This window comes from Dasypus novemcinctus, chromosome 2 (assembly GCF_030445035.2).
Source record: "Dasypus novemcinctus isolate mDasNov1 chromosome 2, mDasNov1.1.hap2, whole genome shotgun sequence".
Taxonomy (NCBI): domain Eukaryota; kingdom Metazoa; phylum Chordata; class Mammalia; order Cingulata; family Dasypodidae; genus Dasypus; species Dasypus novemcinctus.
This window is the reverse complement of record NC_080674.1, coordinates 196,534,675-196,557,295: the sequence shown is the minus strand read 5'-3', so window position 1 is coordinate 196,557,295 and position 22,621 is coordinate 196,534,675. Positions and strand designations below refer to the sequence as shown.

Below are 22,621 nucleotides of genomic sequence, written 5' to 3'. Positions count from 1 at the left end.
CAGAGTCTCAGAGACAGATAAAGTAGATACAACCCCAGTTATTGGTTCTTTTGAGGGATAAAGAGACCCACGGGTTCTATGGTCATTGCAGATGGTGTTCACTGCCATGTCAGATGGCCCTTCTTTGGAGCTGGTGTTTCTGCGTGATGGAACTGGACTCAGATGGGATCTCTTTTCACAAGACTTTCATGCTGCTTTATTGGACTTGTAGTTGGTGTTGGGGTTTAAGATATATTTATAAGATATATTAGGGGATTTGAATCTCTGGACTGACAATATGATAGCCAGGCCCTGAGCCTCAGCAGACTTCAGCTCCTACACTCTGATTTATTGCTTATCCCACTCAGCTAAGATGGAGTTGAAGAAGGTCAACCACCACACCATGGAGCCTAGAGTGCCTACAACTGAAAGCAGGAGGATTACATCCAGTATCCATGTGGAATATAAGCCCCACTTGACATAGATGTGCAATGGACACAACCAATCCAAGGTCCACAGAGAAAATGTGGCATTGGTGTGGGGAGGGTTGCCATGGTGGCTGCTGGGTGCAGGGAATGGGAGGAGAAGATGAGATGGGGAGGCATTTTCGGGACTTGGAGTTGTCCAGGGTGGTGCTTCATGGACAACTACCGGACACTGTAGATCCCCCCCAGGGCCCATTGGATGGAACGTGGGAGAGTGTGGGCTATGATGTGGACCATTGACTATGGGGTGCAGCGATGTCCAGAGATGTACTTACCAGGTGCAATGGATGTGTCATGATGACGGGAGAGAGTGTTGCTGTGGGGGAAGTGGGGGATGGGGGTGGTGGGGTTGAATGGGACCTCATATTTTTTGAATGTAATATTTTTTAAAAAAATGAATTAAATAAAAAAAACAAAAACATAAATATTTATGCTCCTAACAAGGGCACCACCAAATATGTGAGGCAAACACTGGAAAAACTGAGTGAAAGGATAGATGCCTCTAACACTATAGTGCGAGATTTTAATAAATAACTATCAACTTTGGACAGAATATCTCAAAAGAGAATCACTAAAAAAAACAAAATATTTGAATAGTATATTAGAGGAGCTGGATCTAATAGACATATACAGATTATTACAACCAAATACAGCAAGATATAGAATTTTCTCAAGTGCACATGGATCATTTTCCAAGATAGAACATATGCTAGGCCACAAAGAAAGGCTCAATGAATTCAGAAAGATCGAAATCATACAAAATAATATCTGTGACCACAGTGGAGTGAAGCTGGAAATCTGCAAAGGCCAGAGGCCCAGATTTCACACCAAGATATGGAAATTAAACAGCACACTCTTAGAAAAACAGTGGGTCAAAGAGGAAATCTCAAAAGAAATTAATAACTACTTTGAAACCAATGATAATGATAACACAACATAGCAAAACTTATGGGATGCAACAAAAGCAGTACTGAGAGGGAAATATACGGCCATAAATTCATACATCAAAAAAGAAGGAAGAGCAAAAATTGAAGAACTAACTGCACATTTGGAGGAATTAGTAAAAAAACAAGAAAGTAACTCCACAAGATGAGGAATGAAAGAAATAACAAATATAAGAGCAGATCTAAATGAAATAGAAAATAAGAAAACACTTGAAAAGATAAACAAGACCAAAAGCTGGTTCCTTGAGAAGATCAATAAAATTGACAAACCCTTAGTATGACTAACAAAGAAAAAAAGAGAGAAGATGCAAATACACAAAATAAGAAATAAGTAGATATCACAACTGACCCCACAGAAATAAAGGCTATCATAAAAGGATACTTTGAAAAACTATATTCCAACAAAAATGACAATTCAGAGGAAATGGACAAATTCCTAGAAACACATAAGCAGCCTATATTGATGAAAGAAGAAATTGATGATCTCAACAAACCAATCACAAGTAAAGAGAGAATCAGTCATTAAAAACCTCCCAACTCAGAAGAGCACAAGGCCAGACGGCTTCACAGGTGAATTCTACAAAACATTCCAGAAAGAACTAACACCAATCCTGCTGAAACTATTCCAAAAAAACAAAACAGAAGGAACATTACCGAACTCATTCTATGATGTCAAAATTACCCTAGTACCAAAGCCAAGTAAAGACACCTCAAGAAAGGAAAATTACACACCAATTTCTCTAATGAACCTAGACACAAAAATCCTCAACAAAATACTTGCTAACCATATTCAACAACACATTAAACAAAATATACACCATGACCAAGTGGGATTCATTCTGGGTATGCAAGGATGGTTCAACATAAGAAAATCAATCAATATAATACACCATATAAATAGTTTGAAGGAAAAAAATCACAGGATTAGATCTATAGATGCAGAAAAAGCATTTGACAAAATATAGCACAGTTTCTTGATAAAAACACCACAAAAGATTGGAATACAAGGAAAGTTTTTGAACATGATAAAGAGTATATTTGAAAAACCCACAGCCAACATCATTTACAATGGTGAAATCTTATAATTCTTCCCTTTGCCATTGGGAATAAGAAAAGGATGCTCAGTCTCTCCCCTTCTATTTAACATTATCTTAGAAGGACTTGCTCTAGCACTGAAGCAAAAACTAGATATAAAAGGCATTCAAATTGGAAAGGAAGAAGTCAAAATTTCATTATTTGCAGATGACATGATCCTATACATAGAAAACCCTGAGAGGTCTACAGCAAACCTTCTAGAACTCATAAAAGAGTTTGGTAAAGTTGTAGGTTATAATATCAATATGCAAAAATCAGTGGCATTTCTGTACAACAATAATGAGCAAGTTCAGGAGGAAATCAAGAAACAAATACCATTTACAATAGTAAATAAAAAAATCAAATACATAGGAATAAATTTAACTAAAAATGTAAAAAATTTTACACAGAGGACTACACAAGACTGTTCAAGGAAATCAAAAAAGACCTAAATAAATGGAAGAATATTCCTTGTTCATGGATAGGAAGACTAAATATCATTAAGATGCCAATCCTACCAAAACTGATCTACACATTCAATGCAATCTAAATAAAAATCAATACAGCATTCTTTAAGGAACTAGAAAAACTAACTGTGAAATTTATTTGGAAAGGAAAGAGGTCCTGAATAGCCAAAGATATATTCAAAAAGAAAAATGAAATTGGAGGAATCACACTACCTGACTTCAAAACATACTACAAAGCTACACTAGTGAAAAAAGCATGGTATTAGCATAAAGAGAGGCACACAGACCAATGAAACTGAATTGAGAGTTCTGATATAGATCCTCATATATATATCCATATAATATTCAACAAAGCTATCAAACCCTCTCAACTGGGAGAGAATGGCCTATTCAACAAATGGTGCCCGGAGAACTGGATATCCATATGTAGAAGAATGAAAGAGGGTTACCATCCCACACCTTATATAAAAATCATCTGAAAATGGATCAAAGACCTAAATATAACAGCCAAGACCATAAAGTCTTTGGAAAGCAGTGTAGGGAAGCATCTACAAGACCTCGTAATAGGAAATGGCTTCATGAACTTCACACCAAAAGCAGAAGCATCAATAGAACAAATAGATAAATGGGACTTCCTCAAAATCAAAGCCTTCTGCACCTCAAAGGTCTTTGTCAAGAAAATAAAAAGGGAACCTACACAATGGGAGAAAATATTTGGTAACCATATATCAGATAGGAGACTTAAAACCTGCATATATAAAGAACTCCTATATCTTGAAAATAAAAAGATAAACAACCCATTTGAAAAATGGGAAGAAGATTTAAACAGACACTTCTCCAAAGAAGAAATACAAATGGCTAAAAAGCACATGAAAAAATGCTCCAAATCTTTAGCTATCAGGGAAATGCAAATCAAAACTACAATGAGATACCATCTTACTCCCAGAAGATTGGCAGCTATGAAAAAAACAGAAGAATACAAATGCTGGAGAGGATGTGGAGGAATGGGAACACTGATCCCCTGCTGGTGGGAATGCAGAAGGATCCAACCATTCTGGAGGACAGTTTGGCGGTTTCTCAAAAATTAACCATAGATTTGCCACTTGACCCAGCAATTCCCCTGCTGGATATATACCCAGCAGAACTGAAAAGAAGGACACAAACCGATATATGCACACCAATGTTCATAGCAGCATTGTTCACTATCGCCAAAAGTTGGAATCAACACAAATGCCCATCAACAGATGATTGGATAAATAAAATGTGGAATATACATACAATGGAAAAGTACTCGGCTTTAAGAACAAATACACTACAAACACACGTGATAACGTGGATGAATCTTGAGAACCGTATGTTGAGTGAAGCAACCCAGGCATTGAAGGACAAATACTACATGACCTCAATGATTTGAAAAAAGTAAACGAAGCTGCCTCAGAGATCTAGACACTGGATGACAAGCTTACAGGAAATCGGGGGGTAGAGGAAGGATGTAAGCTGACATCTACATGGGTGAAATCTATGATAAGCTGGAGGTAAGTATGTGTACAAGGAAGGGAAAAAGTGTGGGCATAGGGTTACCTTTCGGTAGGTCTTTGCGGGCTTTTGGGGGCTAGGGATGGGATGATGGTAATATTGCTCAAGTCATTGGGGGAAGTGTGGGGAAACATACAAACATAGGAGATTGTAAGGTGTTCGTTGAGAGTATAATGCTGAGAAAACTTTCTCAAAAATATAATAAGGAAAGTTACCTGTTTAAGATACTTAAAGGGGATAATCTGACACAGGACAGACTCCTAGGGAATATATGAATGCTCATTTTGCCAGAGTGGGTTATACCATTTGGTAGAAACCCATATAATGAGAGTGAAGGTATACCCACATCCTGGGGAGGACTGACGCCATCAAATAGAGGGAATTGTATCTCTCAAGAGAAATGGTGGTTCCCAGGGCATTAGGGCAGTTGAGCATGTCAAGCCCTCAACACTGTATCTCTGAACATGGCTCTTCAAGAAATGAAGATTGACTGTCACTGTGGGCCCTAAGGGGAGGGGGAAATAGGTATTGAATAGACAGAACCAATGTAAATGTGTGAGCAATAGAAGTGTTTTACAAGAGTACACAAGGACGGATATAAGACATGTGAAATTACACCAAAAATATATAGGGGCTGATAGGCTAAAATGTAAATCATAATGTAAAACATAAGATAACTAAAAATTTAGAAAATTGTATAGTCTAAAATATAAACCACAATGTAAACACAAATGTTACCGTTTTTGAAAGCTATTGTCTCAGTATCTGTATATCAGTTTCGGTAAATATGGTATGAATATGTTAAAGATTATTGCTGTGCAAGGGAGAACGTTTTATGTTGGATATGTGGGAGTACTGTATATTGTATATATGAACTACTGTGAGCTAAAACTCTTGTGAAGATAAGCTTAATAATTAGAAAAAAGAAATAAAGATAGGGTGTAGAATTTTTCCAAATTAATATGCATTCTACATATAACCTTTAAACTCATCGCTGTATTCCATTTTACTATTAAGGGAACCTGGCTATATATTGGGCTTCACTTTTCAGGAAGTTTTGGATCACAGAGAGGTTCAACAATGGCAGCGGAGGAATGCTGGTGTGGAATGTTATTGTTAGGGGACACATGGTTGGCAGGGAGTTCTACAGGGCATATATCCAGGGTACATAAAATGTTTGGATATTTTTATAGTGGAAACAATTAAAAACAACAACTAAGGGAGTGCTGAGATCCTAGCCAGGGGAGCTCTATCACAGTCCCTAAAGGTAAGTAACAATCCCCCCAAGTGCAACGGCAAAGACCAAAAAAGAATGAAGGTCCAACAATGAGCCCCTGATACTAATGACTATGCTTTTGAGCCTGTGCACATGAAATAAGAACAAGGCCTAGAGCAGCACTGTGCCTAAAAGTTACCTCCTGAGAGCCTCCATGTTGCTCAAATATGGTCAGTCTCAAAGCCAAACTCAGCATGTAAATCATTGCCTTCCCCCCAGCATGGGACATGACTTCCGGGGATGAGCCTCCCTGGCACCGAGGGACTACTACCTAAGTATCAGCTGATGATGTAACTAGAAAATGACCTTGAATAAAAGGTTCAACTCGGACCAGCAGAATATCTCTGTCTACATACAATAACAGGAGTTAAAAATGCTTTTTGACCTAAATCAAGGGGGAAATGGAAATGACAATTGAGTCTCTAAAAAAGAACCGGGAGGTTATCAGAGGTGTTGCCCTTATGCACACCTGAGCAGAGTTCTAGAGACAGATAAAGTAGATACAACCCCAGGTATTGGTTCATCTGAGGGCTACAGAGACCCACAGATTTTATGGTCATGGCAGATGGAGTTCAGTGCCATATTATTTGGTCCTTCTTTGGAGTTGGTGTTTCTGTGTGATGGAGGTGGACTCAGATGTGATCTCTTTTCACAAGCATTTCCTGTTATTTAACAGAATTGTAGTTGGTTCTGGGGTTTAATATATACCCAGGGGATCTCAATCTCTGGACTGGCCATATGATAGCCAGGCCCTGAGCCTCAACAGACTTCAGCTCCTACACTCTGGTTTATTGTACTTACCCCACTTAGCTAACATGGAGTTGAAGAAGGGCAACCTCCACACCATCAGCCAGGAGTGCCTACAACAGAAAGCAGGAGGATTGCATCCAGCATGCATGTAGAATCTAAGCCCCCTCTTGACATAGATGTGGAATGGACACAACCAATCTAAGGTCCACAGGATGGAGGAATAGAATATGGATTAGAGTGGACTTACTGATATTCTATTCATGAACTACTGTGATTAGTAATCTAAGAAAATGTGGCATAGGTGTGGAGAAAGTGGCCATAGTGGCTGCTGGGTGTGGGGAATGGAAGGAAGAGATGAGATGTGGAGGCATTTTGGGGACTTGGAGTTGTCTTGGGTGGTGCTGCAAGGACAATTACTGGACATTGTATGTCCTCCCATGGCCCACTGAATGGAACGTGGGAGAGTGTGGGCTATGATGTGGGCCATTGACCATGAGGTGCAGCGATGCTCAGAGATTATTCACCAAATGCAATGAATGTCTCATGATGACGGGGGAGAATGTTGCTATGGGGGGAATAGTGGGGTGAGGAAGGTGTGGGGTATATGGGGACCTCATATTTTTTGAATGTAATATTAAAAAAATGAATAAAAACAAAAAAAGAGAGAGAATACTGAAAACAGCAAGAGAAAAATGAAGGGAAGAGAAGTTCAGTAAGATTAAATTCTGATCTCCCATCTGAAACCATACAGGCACGAAGGCAGTGATATTACATCATTAAGCTGCTGAAAGTAAAAACTTTCTGTGAATAATTCTCTGTCCTGCAAAGCTCTGTCTTTCAAAAATGATGGAGAAGTCAAAATATTCTCAGATAATTAGTAATTAAGAGAGTAAGCCAATAAGGAACCTGCTCTTCAAGAAATACTAAAGGGATTCCTGCGGGTTGCAAGGAAAAAAAAAAGAGAGAGAGAGAAATTTGGAGTATAATGTAAGAAAAAATATAACCCAGTAATTCCACTGTTGGATATATACCCAAAATAACTGAAAACAAGGAGACAAACTGATATATGAACATGAATGTTCATAGTAGCATTATTCACTATTGCCAAAAGTTGGAATCAATCCAAATGCCCATCAACGGAAGAATGGATAAATAAAATGTGGCATATACATACAATGGAATACTACTGAGCTTTAATAAGGAATACAGTAGAAACACATGGTATAACATGGATGAATCTTGAGGACCTTATGTTGAGTGTAGCAAGCTAGGCATTGAGGGACAAATGCTACATGACTGGTCTGATATGAAATAAGTAAACCAAGCTATCTCAGAGTGCTTGAGACTGGATGATAGGCTTAAAGGAAGTTGGGGGTGGAGATGAAGGTTGCAAGCTGATGCCTACATGGGTGAAATTTATGATAAGCTGGAGGTAAGTATTTATTCAGGGAAGAGATAAGATGGGGGCATAGAGATACCTTTGGCGGGACTTTGTGGGATAGAGGGAGCTAGGAATTGGAGGAAGGGTTAGGTGGTCCAAGGAATTGGGGGGGGAGGCGCTGGGGGGAACAGTTGAAAATGGGAGATTGTCAGGTATGTGGTTAAAACTATAATGTTGAGAAAATTCTTTAGAAAATATAATAAGAAAGGATTACCTGTTAAGGTGCTTAAGGGCAGGGGATCATCTGGCACAAGGGCAGGCTTCTAGGGACTGTATGAGTACTCATTTTGTCATTTTGTCATGGTGTTATATCATTGAGTGGAGAACCATACAATGAGTGTGAAGGTGTATACATACCCACATCCTGGGGGAGGTTTGATGTTCTCAAACAGAGGGAATTGTGTCTCTCGGGAGAAATGGTGGCTCCAGAAGAGTAAGGGCAGTCTAGTATGTCAAACCCTCAGCATTGTTGCAACTAGCTCAAAATGAATGTTAATGACAACACAACCTATCAAAAGCTGTAGGATACAACAGAAGCTGTACCGAGAGATAAATTCATAGCCATAATCACATATATCAACAAAGAAGAAAGAGCTAAAATTAAAGATCTAACTGAACACCTAGAAAACAACAACGACAACAAACTAACTCCAAAGGAAGTAGTAAGAAGGAAATAGCAAAGATTAGACAGAACTAAATGAAATAGAAAATAAAAAGCACTAGAAAAATAAAGAAAACCAAAAGCTGGTTCTTTGAGAAGATTGATAAAATTAACAAATCCAAGACTAACAAAGAAAAAAGGAGAGAAGATACAAATACTCAAAATAAGAAACAAGGAATGGGATATCACCATTAACCTCACAGAAAGATAGAGTATCATAGTATCATAATAGGATACTTTGAAAAATTTTATGCCAACAAGAAGAATAATTTAGAAGAAATGGAAAAATTCCTAGAAACACAAAGCAGCCTACACTGACAAAATAAGAACCTGATGTACTCAACAGACCAATCATAAATAATGAGTTTGAGTTAGTCATCAAAATCCACCCAGCTAAGAAGAGTCCAGGACCAGAAAGCTTCACAGGTGAATTCTACCAAATATTCCAGAAAGAACTAACACTAATCCTGCTTAAACTCTTCCAAAAAATAAGAATAGGCAGAATATTGCCTAACTCAATCTATGATGCTAACATTACCCTAATACCAAAGCCAAAAAAAGACACCACAAGAAAGGAAAATCTCTCTAATGAACCTAGATGCTAAAATTCTCAACAAAATACTTGCTAATTATATTCAACTACACATCAAATGAATTATACACCATGACTAAGTGGGTTTCATCCCTTGCATGCAATGATGGTTAACATAAGAAAATCAGTCAATGTGATACACCACATAAACAGATCAAAAGAAAAAAACACATTATCATCTCTACATATGCAGAAAAAGAATTCAATTAAATACAGCACACTTTCCTGACAAAAACACTGCAAAAGGAAGGAATAGAAGGAAGTTTCCTCAATGTGATAAAGTGGATAGATGAAAAATCCACAGCTAACATCATTTAGAATGGTGAACTCTTAAACACTTCCCTCTAATATTGGAAACAAGACAAGGATGCCAATCTTACACATGACTCAGTAAAAGCTTATTGACTCCCACAGTAAATATTGCCTCTGCTAGCAGTGCTCTTGAGGGCTCTGGAAACATCCAGATACTACAGTCAGTACATATAGCCCAGGAGTTTGGTGCCTTGCCAGTGGGACCTACATTGGAGTTACGTTCCCCGGATGGACAGAGTTGGGTTGTGACTTCTCTACAGTTGCCTCTTTTGTCCCTTTTATTTGAACCTAGAGTTGGTGCTGGAGCTAGTAAGTGTACATCCTAGAGACTTGAATCTTTGGGCTGTCCATGTGCTAGCTGGGCCCTGAGCCTCAGTGGAGCTGCAACACTTACTCACCAGGTCATTGGACACACCCAGAATAACTAGCAAGGAGGTAAGGATGGACAACCACTATACCAAGGATCCTAGAGAGTCTACAACTGCAAGCAAAAGAGTCCCAGTCATCAGCATATGGGATCGAAGCCCCCTTTCAATTAGATGTGGAGTCCAGCATCACCATCCCAGAATCCTCTGAATTGGGCAATAAAATATGGACTAGCGTAGACTTACTGATATCTACAATAGACCTATTGTAATTCCAATAATGGGAGAGATTATATCATTGATGTGGAGACAGTGGACACTGGGGGTGCTGAAGGCAGGGAGAAGGAAAAAGATGTGCAATATGGGGACATTTTGGGGACTTGGAATTGTCCTCAATGTCATTGCAAAGACAGATACTGGCCATTATATATCCTGTCATAACCTACAGAATGGAGTGGGAGAGAGTGTAAACTACAATGTAAACTATAATCCACACTTGGTGGCAATGTTCCAAATGTGTTCTTCAATTGCAATAACTATACTACACTAATGAAAGAAGTTGTTAATGTGGGGAAGGGTGGGTGGTGTAGGGAGTCGGGCATATGGGAATCACATACACTTTTTTGTAACATTTTGTGTAATCTAATTTTCTTTTTAAAAATAATTTAAAAAAACAATATTTAAGGGAGTTTTGCAGGATTAAATGAAAATGCAAGATTGAGAGCCTTGGAAGAGAGTCCAGAAATGAATATTACTAAAGTAACTAAAATTGTAAAAGAGTGATATAAATAAGCTAGGACATAAAAAACCCAAAGGGTAAAGGGAAAATAGACGTCTCTAAAATAATAGCTGGAGAATTAAACATATTGCTCACCTCAATAGATATGAAAATCTAGACGGAAGATCATTAAAGAAATAGAGAAACTGAACAACTTGATAAATGAACAAGACCTAACAGACATGCAGAGCAATGTACCTCCAAAACAGGAATATACACATTCTTCTCAAGTGCTCAGGGACTTTTCTCCAGGTTATACCACATGTTGGGTCAAAACACAGGTCTTAATAAACTTAAAAACACAGAAATTATGTAAAGCACTTTCTCTGATTATAATGGAATGAAACTGAAAATCAATAACAGGGGGATATCTGGAAAATGCAAAATTTTATGAAAGTTAAATAATATAACATTTAACAATCAGTGGGTCAAAGAAAAAATTGCAAGAGAAATTAGTAAGCATCTTGAGATGAATGAAAACAAGGATACAACATATCAAAAGTTAAAGGATAGGGAAGTGGACTTGGCCCAGTGGATAGGGCATCCATCTACCACATGGGAGGTCTGCGGTTCAAACCCCAGGCCTCCTTGACCCATGTGGAGCAGGCCCATGCACAGTGCTGATGCGCTCAAGGAGTGCCCTGCCCCATAGAAGCCCCATGTGCAAAGAGTGTACCCCATAAGGAGAGCTGTCCAGCATGAAAGAAAGTGCAGCCTGCCCAGGAATGGCACTGCACACACGGAGGGCTGACACACAAGGTGATGCAACAAAAAGAGACACAGATTCCCATGCTGCTGACAACAGCAGAAGCGGACAAAGAAGAGCACACAGCAAATGGTCACAGAGAGCAGACAATGGGGGCATTGGGTGGAGGGAAGGGGAGAGAAATAAATAAAAAATAAAATATTTTTTTAAGAAAAGCTAAAGGATGAAGCAAATGTATTGATAAGAAGGAAACGTGTAGCCCAAAACACCTACATTAATAAGGAAGAAAGAGATAAAATCAAAGACCTAATTTCAGACTTGGAGGAACTAGAAAAAGAACAGAAAACTAATGACAAAAAATATATAAATAAAGAACTAGTAAAGAGTAGAGCAGAAATAAATGAAACTGTGAACAACACATACACATAAATAAGACTAAAAGGAAAGAATCAACAAAACCAAAATGTGGATTTTTGAGATCAATGAAATGATGAACCTTTAGTTAGATTGACAAAGGAAAAAAGAGAGAAGATGCAAATAAATATAATAAATGAAAGGGGGCTTTACTACTGACACTACAGAAATAAAAGACAACATAAGAAGATATTGTGTGCCCACAAACTAGATAACTTAGACAAAACTAATGCATTCCTAGAAATACATGAACAACCTATGCTGACATTAGACAAAATAGAAGACTTCAACAAATCAACCATAAGTAAAAAAGATTGAAACACCCTAATATAGAATGTTAATAATAGGGTTGGTTTTGGGAAAAGTACACTAAATGTAAGATATATATTAGAGTTAGTACTAATATTTTGATGATACTTTTTCATCATCGTTAAGAAATGTTACACAATGTAAGGTATTGGTGGTGGGATGATGTATGGGAGTCCTGTATGCTATGTTTATTTTGTAAGTTCACAACTTTTATTATGCACTTACAGTGTATGAATGTTCATGTATGCATGACATACTTCAATAAATTTTTTTTCAAATTAAAAAGAAAAAAAAAGATTGAGAAGTCCATTGAAAACCTCCCCAAAATGAAAAGCCCAGTACTAGATGGTTTCAGAGGTGAATTCTACCAATCATTAAAACAAGATTTAATACTAATCTTGATGAAATTTATAAAAAACTGAATACGAGGAAACACTACTTAAATATTTTGTGAAGTCAGCATCACCCTGATACCAAAGGCAGATAAAGAAATACTATATGAAAAGAAAATTACCAGCAAATTTCTTTCCTGAGTGTATATGGGAAAATCCTCAAGAAAATACTTGCAAATCAAATCCAGGAGCACATTGAAGAAAATCAGTCAATGCAACACACCACATTAATAAATTTAAGGAGGAAAATTACATGATCATCTCAATTAATGCAGAAAAGGCATTTTATTAAATCAGCATAATTTCTTGTTAAAAACATTCTGAAAGATAAGAACAGAAGGAAAATTCCTCAACATGATAAAAGGTATATATGAAAAACGCATAGCTAACAGTACTCAATGGTGAAAAGACTGAAAGCTTTCCTGATAAGACTGGGAAGAAGACAAGGATGCCCACTGTCACCGCAGCTATTCAATTTTATGCTGAAAATGTTAGCTAGAGCAATTAGGCAAGGAAAGGAAATAAACGGTATTTAAATTGGAAAGGATGAAGGAACACCTGCTATTCACAAATTATATTGTCCTATGTCTTAAAAGGCCTAAAAAATCTACAACAAAGCTACTAGAGTTAATAAATGAGTTCATCACAGTGACAGGGTACAAGAATAATATGCAAAAATATGTAGTATTTTTATACACAGGCAATTAGCATCTAAAGAAGTAATCAGGATATTATTCCACTTAAAATAAAGACTAAAAAAATCGAATATTTAGGAATAAACTTAACAAAGGATGTAAGGGGTCTTTATTCAGAAAGCTCCAAAACATCACGAAAAGAAATAAGAAAAGACCTGTATAAATGGAAGCTCATTCCATATTCATTATTTGAAAGGCTAAATATCATTAAGATGTCAATTCTACCCAGGTGGATTTATAGATCCAATGCTATTCCAATCAAAATTACAAAAGATTACTTGTCAAAATAGAAAAGCCAATTATCAAATTTATTTGTAGGAAACCCCAAATGGCCAAAAATATCTTTAAAATGAAGACTGAAGTTGGAGGATATTCCTGTCTTGACTTAAAACCAATTATTTATCTACAATGGTACAAGCATCATGGTATTGACAGAAGGATAGACATGTTGAACAATATAATCAAATTGAGAGTTCTGAAATAGACCCTCATATCTATGGTCAATTGATTTTTGATAAGGCCCCCAAACCCACCAAGCTGGGTTAGAACACCCTATTCAACAAATGGGAGTACTGGATATCCATATCCAAAAGAAAGAGTGTCCCTATCTCAAACATTATACAAAATTTAACTCAAAGTAAATCAAAGACCTGAATAATAAAAGTTAAATCTATAAAGCTCATAAAAAAATGTAGGGAAGTATTTTCAGGATCTTATGGTAGGAGGTGGTTTCTTAAACATTAAACCAAAAGCATGAGAAATGAAATAAAAAATAGATAGACGGGACTTTCTCAAAATTAAACACTTTTGTGCTTCAAATGACTTTGTTCAGGAAGTACAATTCTATGATGACACTGAGAACCATTCAGTATGCACTTTGGTGGTAGTTGATGGACTGTTGTTACCAATAAAATGAGAATGTTATTTCATGAATTATAACAAAAGTAATTGTATGTTATTATAGTATAATATTACATGTTATTAATGAGGTTTACAGGAAAAATTACCTATCATAAGCTATAGACTATAATTGCAGGAATATTTTGATGTTTATTGAGATGTTTTAAAAATTTTCCACAAAAATGCAAGGTACTCATGGTGTTGTCATTTAGGGAATGCTCTATGTTATATAGGATTGTTTGTAAATGAACAAGTTCTCTCAGAAAAATGTGAAAAAAGGGTCAATTCATCATTGATATAAGGACTTATTTCTGAACTCTCACTTTGATTCCATTGATCAAAATTACAATGAGATGTCATTTCACATCAATTAGAATGGCCACTATTAAAAGACCAGAAAACTACAAGTGTTGGAGAAGATGTAGAGAGACAGGAATGCTTATTCATTGTTGGCAGGAATATAGTATTTTACAGCCACTGTGAAGGACTGTTTGGAAGATCTTAAGGAGGTTGAATATAGACTTGCCATGTGTCCCAGCAATATCATTGCTAAGTATATATTCCAAAGAACTGAGAGCAGTGACAAGGACACCTGCACACCAAAGTTCATAGAGGTGTTAGTCACAATTGCCAAAAGATAAAAGCAGCCCAGGTGTCCATCAAGTGATGAATGGATAAACAAACTGTGGTTTATGCATATGATGGAATATTATGCATTGGTAAGAAGAAATGAAGTTGTGAAGCATATGACAACATGGATGAATCTGGAGGACATTATGCTGAGTTAAGCAAGCCAGACATAAAAGGAGAAAAACTGTATGCTTGCACTAATGTGAATGAATATGTTATGTAAACTCATAGAGTTAATAATTAGAATATAGGTAACCAGAAAATAGAATGAGGGTAGAGAATGGAAAGCTGAGAGTTAACCTGTCCAGAATTGGTAAAATGTTGCTTGTAAATCTTTGGAAGTGAATAGAAATGGTGAAAGCACATCATAGTATTTGTAACTAGCAGAGCTATTATATGGGTATGACACTGGTTGAAAGGGTAAGTCTAAGGTCATATGTATTACTAGTAGGAAGCTTTAAAAATCTAACACGTGACTGTATAACATAGTGAAACCTCATGTAAAATATAAATATGGGTAATATTGTATATATAAAACTTTTACAAAACAAACAGAAATAAACTAGAAAGATGGACCTAGAATAGCAGTTATATATGGTGAGGAAAGCATAGAAAGATTGAGAGGTGAAGAGATTTTTTTTGTTTCTTTGTTTTTTCTTTTTTTTTTATGATTATTGTATTTATTGGAATAATGAAAATTCTCTAAAAATGAAGTGATGAATGCACAGCTATGGGATTATAATGAATACCATTGATTGTACACTTCAGATTGGTTTATGCTCTATTAGCATGTATCAATAAAATTGATTTTAAGAATTTGTCTGCTTTTATGTCAAAATCATGCTGTTTGGCCACTGTAGGTTTGTATTATTATTATGCTTTAAAGTCAGTAAGTGTTAGTCTTCTGACTTAGTTCTTTTTTGAAGATGTTTTTGGCTATTCAGTATCTCTTTATCTTTCAAACAATTGATAAATGACGTTTCCATTTTTGCAAAGTGAGCTGTTGGAATTTTGATTGTGATTTCATTTAATCTGTAAATCAATTTAAGTAGGATTGATATCTCAATGACTTTTAGTTTTCCAATCCATTTTTTACAAATTCTTTGATTTCTTTTAGCAATAATTTGTCATTTTCAAAGTAAAGATCTTTTACAGAATTATAAATTCCCAGATATTTGATTCTTTACTTCCTATTGTAAATTGAATTTGGTTTTTGATTTCCTCCCCAGATTTCTCATTACTAGTGTTTAGAAACACTGATATTTTTGGGTGCTGATCTTGTATCCCACCTTTTTTCTGATTTTTCAGGATTTTCTAACTATAGAATCTTGCCATTTGCAAATAATGGAAACTTTACTTCTTCCTTTCTGATTTGTATGCCTTTTATTTCTTTTTATAACCTAATGTTCTAGATAGAACTTCTAGCATAATAATGACTAACAGTGATAATAGTGTGCGTCCTTGTCTTTTTCCCAATGGAAATATTGGTGTTGTTCTTCATAGAGTACAATGTTGACTGTGGGTTTTTCATATATATCCCATATCAAGTTGAGGAAGTTTCCTTCTATTCCTATTATTTAAAGTGATTTTCATCAAGAAACAATGCTGGATTTTGTCAAATGTTTTTCTTGTGTTAATCGTGAAGATTATGTGTTTTTCCTAGCTCATTTTGTTAATGTAGTATATTCCCTTAATTGATTTTCTTATGTTAAAACACCCTTCTAAAATTGTGGCAAAACTCACAAGATCATGGTTTATGGCTTATAATTCTTTTAATGTGCTTTCGGATTAGACTTGCAAGTATTTTCTTGAGGATTTTTGCACCTAAATTCATTGAAGAGATTGGTCTGCAATTTTCTAGTATTGTAGTATCTTCATATAGCTTTGGGTTTAGGATGCTGTTGGCTTCATAAAATTAGTTTGGTAGTGTTCCTTTCTCTTCAGGTTTTTGGAAGAGTTTACTCGTGATTGTTTTGTTGAGGTTTTCCGTTTCTCTAGGTCAGTGTACGTTATTTGTATATTTCTAGGAATTTGTCCATTTCATCTACTTTGTCTAGTTTGTTGGCATACATTTTTTCAGAGTATTTTTTTATGATCTTTCATATATCTCCTGGGTCAGTGGTAACATATTGCCCCTCATTTCTGATTTTTAAAAATTTGCAGAATTCTTTTTTTCTTTTGCAGTCTCACTAATGATTTGTACATTTTGTTGATCTTCTTGAAAAAACAACTTTTAGGGTTTTGTTATTCTATTGCTTTTCATTCTCAGTTTTATTTATTTCTGCTCTGATCTTTATTATTTATTTCTTTGACTTGTTTTGGGATTTGTTTGCTATTGTTTTCTAGTGCCTCCAGGTATGCAGTTAGATCTACAATTTTAGCGGTTTCTGCTTTTGTATTGTAAGCATTAAGGGCCATAAATTTCCCTCTCAGCACTGCCTTTACTGTATTCCATTATTTAGATATGTTGTATTCTCCTTTTTCCTTAGTCTCAAGACATTTACTGCTTATTTAAGAGGGTGTGGTTTAATCACCATGTATTTGTGAATTTCCTACTTCATTCCATTATGGTCAGAGAAAGTGTTTTGGAAAATTTTTAATCTTTTTAAATTTATTGAACCCTGTCTTGTGAGCCAGCATATGGTCTACCCTAGAGAAGGATCCAAGAGCACTTGAGAAAAATGTATATCATGGTGTTTTGGTTTATAATGCTCTATAAATATCAATTAGATCTAGTTCATTTATCACATTATTCAACCTTTCTCTTCTCTTATTTATTATCTGTCCAGTTGTTCTATCCAATACTGAGAGTGGTATACTAAAGTCTCTAACTATTATTGTAAAGACATCTAATTCTCCTTTCAATATTGCTCTTGTGTACCTCATGTATCCTGCGTCACTCAGATTAGGTACACGAATATCCATTACACTTTTTTCTTCTTGGCGAATTGACTCTTTTATTGTTTTTTTAGGACATTGGAATTAAGTGTAAACCACAATAATAACTACAGACCTTGATTAGTGACAATGCTTCAATATTGATTCATCAGGTGTAACCAATCAATGTACCACACAACTGTAAGATATTTTTAATAGGGGAAGACATGGGAGGTGCAGCAGTGAGGTATAAGGGAATCTGTAGCAGTTTGATATTATTGATGAATTCCAAAAAAGAAAACTGGTCTTTTCCTCTGGGCATATTAAATTATATTGGATTACTTGATCAAGCAAATCTCTTGTGCCAGTAGGGCATTGAATCCTCACTGCTTGGTGGGTGGGGACTCATAGATTAGAAGCATAGCAAAGGATGGAGTTGAAGGGGTTTTTGATGTTGGAGCTTGTTGCTGAAGTCTTAAACTGGAGTCCCAGGAAGTAAGCACACAGAAGAAAGAGAAGCAAGCCCCAGAAGAGAGGAAACTTGAGCCCAGGAAGAAGCAAGCTCTGGGAAGAAAGGTACCCTGAGCCCAGAAAGAAGCAAGACCTGGGAAGAGGGGAACATAGGAAGCCTGATCTCTCACAGATGTCAGTACATGAAAACAGACTTTGGTGAGGGAAATTAAGTTATGCTTTATGGCCTGATATCTGTAAGCTCCTACCCCAAACAAATACCCTTTATAAAAACCAACCAAGTTTTGGATTTTGCATCAGCACCCCTTTGGCTTACTAATACAAATTTGGTATGGAGGAGTGGAGAAGTGTGTTTGCAATTTATAAAATCATTTTATAAATGGGTAGTGGTATTTTTTTGGAGAAATTGTGAAATGCTTGATGGAAAAGGTCTAGACAGATTTGAAAAGACTGTTGATAACAATATGGATGCTAAAGAAACTTTTTATGATGCCTTACAATTAAATGATGAAACTATTATTGGAAAGTGGAGGAAAGGTGATCCATGATGTTTTTAAGTTGCAGAGAACTTAGCAAGATTAACTCCTGGTGTTTTGTGGAAGGCAGAACTTGAGAATGCTAAGCCTGGGCATTTAGCTGAAGAACTTTCCAAAGTAAACCTGGAGAATGAGGCTTGGCTTCTCCTTGCAGCTTATCATTAAATGCTAGATGAGAGAAATACATTGAGGATTGAACAGTTGGACACAAAGAAAACAGAAACTGATTCTGGAAATTCCAAGCCACTGGAAATCAAGTACCCAGAAGAAAGTACCCTATTTGAGTACTTAACTAAACTTGGAGCTTGTAAATCAGGATTGAAGGTGCAGCTGTCTCTGAAAGACTTGTGGAAAGTCTTACCATCTGATGGCTGGGACCCCTGCTTCTTGCATCCTAAACCAACAAGGTTTATGAGAGAGCTGTATGAACAAAAACACTGTTACCCTGGAATAAAAGGGACATGGAAAGGAGAGATTGAAGGGGAAATGACTTCAAGAGGAAAACTATGGAAGCTGAGATTTGGAATTAAGACATCACCTTGGGTCAAGAGAGGAACCCAACCCATGTGTATAGAGAGGGTGAGTTTGCCCCACCAGTTGAAGAGGGTGAATGTTCTTGCCCACTGTTCTGGGAGAGTTTTGTTGCCCCAGGGTACAGAGATGGTGGAGCATATTCCCCAAGGATTAGGGCAGTTAAGGTCAGCACCCCACAGGTCTGAGAGGGCTGGACCTGTCCCTCATAGATTTGGGAAGGCCAGGTGGTCAATTCCTTGCTCTGAGAGGATTGATACTGTATGCCAGTGACTGGGGGAATGTGGTCTTCATGTCACTGTACTAGGTCCGTTAAGACTCTAACCCAAAGATTGGGTAAAGTGCAGCAATCACCCCAATCCTTGCAAAGGGTATGTCTGGAGCTTGGTCGACACCCAGATGTTTGATGAGGGGAGAACAAAGAAAATGGTCATTGGGCAAGCCAGTAGAAAGGGTGGGTCCCCATAGGTTTCCAAGGAGAAGAAACCATCTTCTTAAGAAGGACTCCCATACTTTGAAATTGAAGAGAGAAGGCCTGCAGGTCACCTGAAGTGTAGAGAAACTGTGACTCATGATTCCCTTTCAATTTCTCCTTATTGTAATGAAAATGCTTATCCTTTGCCTGTCCATTTGTGTATTGGAAGTAGATGAATAGTTTTATAAGTTTTAGAGGTCTATAGCAGACAGGACTTTGCCTCAAGACAAACTGTATTTCTTTAAATTGATTGTGATATGATTTAGTACTTGCATTGTAACGGATTTAAGGGTTTTTGTTTTTTTTTTAATACTGTAATACCTTTTGGAATCCAGAAGGTGGAGTGTAGCAGTTTGATATTATTGATGAATTCCAGAAAGAAATATTGGATTGTGTTTGTAAACTGGTCTTTTCCACTGGGCATATTAGATTATATTGGATTTCTTAATCAAGCAAATCTCTTGCACCAGTAGGGTGTTGAGTCCCTGCCCCTTGGTGGATGGGGATGCACAGATAAAAGGCATGGCAAAGGACAGAGTTGGAGGGATTTTTGATGTTGGAGTTTGTTGCTGAAGTCTTAAGCCAGAACCCCAGGAAGTAAGCACAAAAGGGAAAGAGAAGCAAGCCCCAGAAAGAAAGGAACCCTGAGTCCATGAAGAAGCAAGCTCTGGGAAGAGAGGAACCCAGGAAGCCTGATCCCTTGCAGACATCAGCAGACATCTTGTGCAACATGTGAAAATAGACTTTGGTGAGGGAAGTTAACTTATGCTTCATGGCCTGATATCTGTAAGGTCCTACCCCAAATAAGTACCCTTCATAAAAACCAAAACTACTCTGGCATTTTGCATCAGCACCCCTTTGGCTGACTAATACAGAATCCCTTATACTTCTGACATAAATTTTCTGTACTCTAAAACCTCTTTAAAAATAAAGTCTAGTATGCTAAAATATATATACATATAATGATTTTGTTCATCTCTTATACTAGTTTTGCCTTTATAATCTATTTTGTCTGATTTTAGTATCACTGTTTGTATTAGTCAGGGTTCTCTAGATAAACAGAATCAACAGGAGATACCTGTCAATAGTATGAGACTTTACAAGAATCTCTCACGTGGCTGTGGGGATGCACAAGTCCAGGTTCTGCAGGTAGGCTGGAAAACAGGGGCTCCAATGAAAATCCAATGAAGGTCCTTGATGAGTTTCTGGGAGAGCTGGCTATCTAAAGAAGAGTTGGGAAATTCTCTCTGAATGCTGAAATCACTTTCTCTTTTAAGGCATTCAAGTGGATAAAGCATCACTCATTGCTGATGGCCATCTCTCTGATTGATGTAGATGTAATCAGCTATCTATGCAATAAACTCACTGGTAACTAAAGTCCACAAATGTCCTTGTATTATAATTAGCCCAGTGCTTGCTTGATCAAACAACTGGACAAAATTACCTGGATGAGTTGACACATTAGCATAACCATGACACTGCTTCAGACCTTTGCTGATTAATATTTCTGAGTAATATCTTTTTCCAACCTTTCACTTTCCACCTGGTTGTGTCCTTACATCGGAGATGAGTGTCTTGTAGACTGCATTTAGAAAGCTCATATTTTTATCCATTCATTTATTCTATGTCTTTTTAAAAAATTTAAATTAAATTGTCTTTTTTTGAAAGAAACATAAATCACAAAAAAATGTTACATTAAAAATATGAGAAGAAAATTACAGCAAGATGGTGGCAGAGTAAGCAGTTCCTAGAATCATTTCCTGCCACAGGGAGGTTACTAAACACTCAGAGCTATCTGATCTAGCTGAAGCACCTGTTTGGGGGCTTCAGGAGGCCGGAAGGACATACTGCAACATCCTTGAAGGAATGGAAGAAGGAGACTGCCCATCTGAAGAGAAGACTCAAAAATAGAGTGCTCCATGCCCTGGAGGCCAGTGCCCACCCTCCACCTGAGACACAAGCCACTTCAGGAGCTGTTCCGTGCCTGGAATTGAAAGCTCCTCTTCCCAAAAATGGTGGAGAAAGAGACGGTTGGGCACCAACATCAGCTACTGATGAGTAAAATTCAGCAGGCTGAAGTATAATCCTGAGAACAGCTAAAGTCTGAGCCTGTCCAAGTCAGAAGAGGCTTGGAGCTGCAATTTTAACTCTGTGCCTGGCACAAGGGGAAGTGGGCAGACTGAGAATCCCAGTACTGGTGGGGACTGGTTTCTTTCCATCCAGGTCAGATTGCATCTCTAGCCTAAGTCCCAGTGCCACCTCTGATTGGGGGGGGGGGGGGAGTGCAGATACCTGTGAAAGCCTGTCCAGGAAATTGCTGGACAAGCCACAGAGGCTGGTGATTGTCCTACTCAAGCGGCTCAAGCCACCCCAGGAGCTGTTCTTCTGACTGGAATTGGAAGCTCCATTTCCCAAAATGGGAAGAAAAGAAGGTTGGCTGCTGATTTCAGCTGCTGATTGGTAGACTAGGATGGCTAAAGAATAAGCCTAGAAACTGCTGGAGTGTGAATTTGTCCAAGTCAGAAAAAGGATGGTGGCAACCATTTTGACCCCACCCCCAGCCTGAGGGGAAGCCAGCCTGACCAAATATCACAGTGAAGGTAGGAACCTGTTTCTTTCACCCAGATCTGCCTGCAGTTCTACCCTAGGCAGGGAGGAGGCTGGATAGCTCTACACCAGTCTACCCAGGTAACTGAGGGTACCTTTGCTTGGCACAAACTGATTAATTGTAAGTCTACTAGGGTAGCTGCAGTCATCTTGGATCTGAATTGCACGAATTGCTGCCCATACCTGCAGCTCCACCCATGCCACAGGCAGGGGAGAAAGGGACATGAAGCTTCATCAGTCTCTCTGGGCATCTACAATTTAGGCCGGCACAACTTGGATTATTCCACACATCTGTGACTCTGTCCCTAACTCTGGGAAAGGAGAAAGTTGGGAGAAGCTTCATAGGTCCCTGAAACAATGAGGGCAGCATGAGCCTCCACAGTTTATAGCATCAATTACATCCTTGGCTCCTACTGTA

General features: G+C 37.5%; 1 protein-coding gene across 5 annotated transcripts in view; it reads right to left on the bottom strand.

Moving 5' to 3' along the window:
* LOC101426976 (interferon-gamma-inducible GTPase 10-like) overlaps window positions 1-22,621 on the bottom strand; it is a 117,497-nt gene that overhangs the window by 59,570 nt on the left and 35,306 nt on the right. Inside the window, exon 1 of one of the 5 annotated variants that reach the window (XR_009182414.2) lies at window positions 6,563-6,622. The exons of the other annotated variants lie outside the window; for them this stretch is intronic. The gene's annotated coding sequence lies outside the window, so the exon portion shown is untranslated. Of the gene's footprint in view, window positions 1-6,562; window positions 6,623-22,621 lie in introns of those variants that run through there. 5 annotated transcript variants of the gene reach the window in all.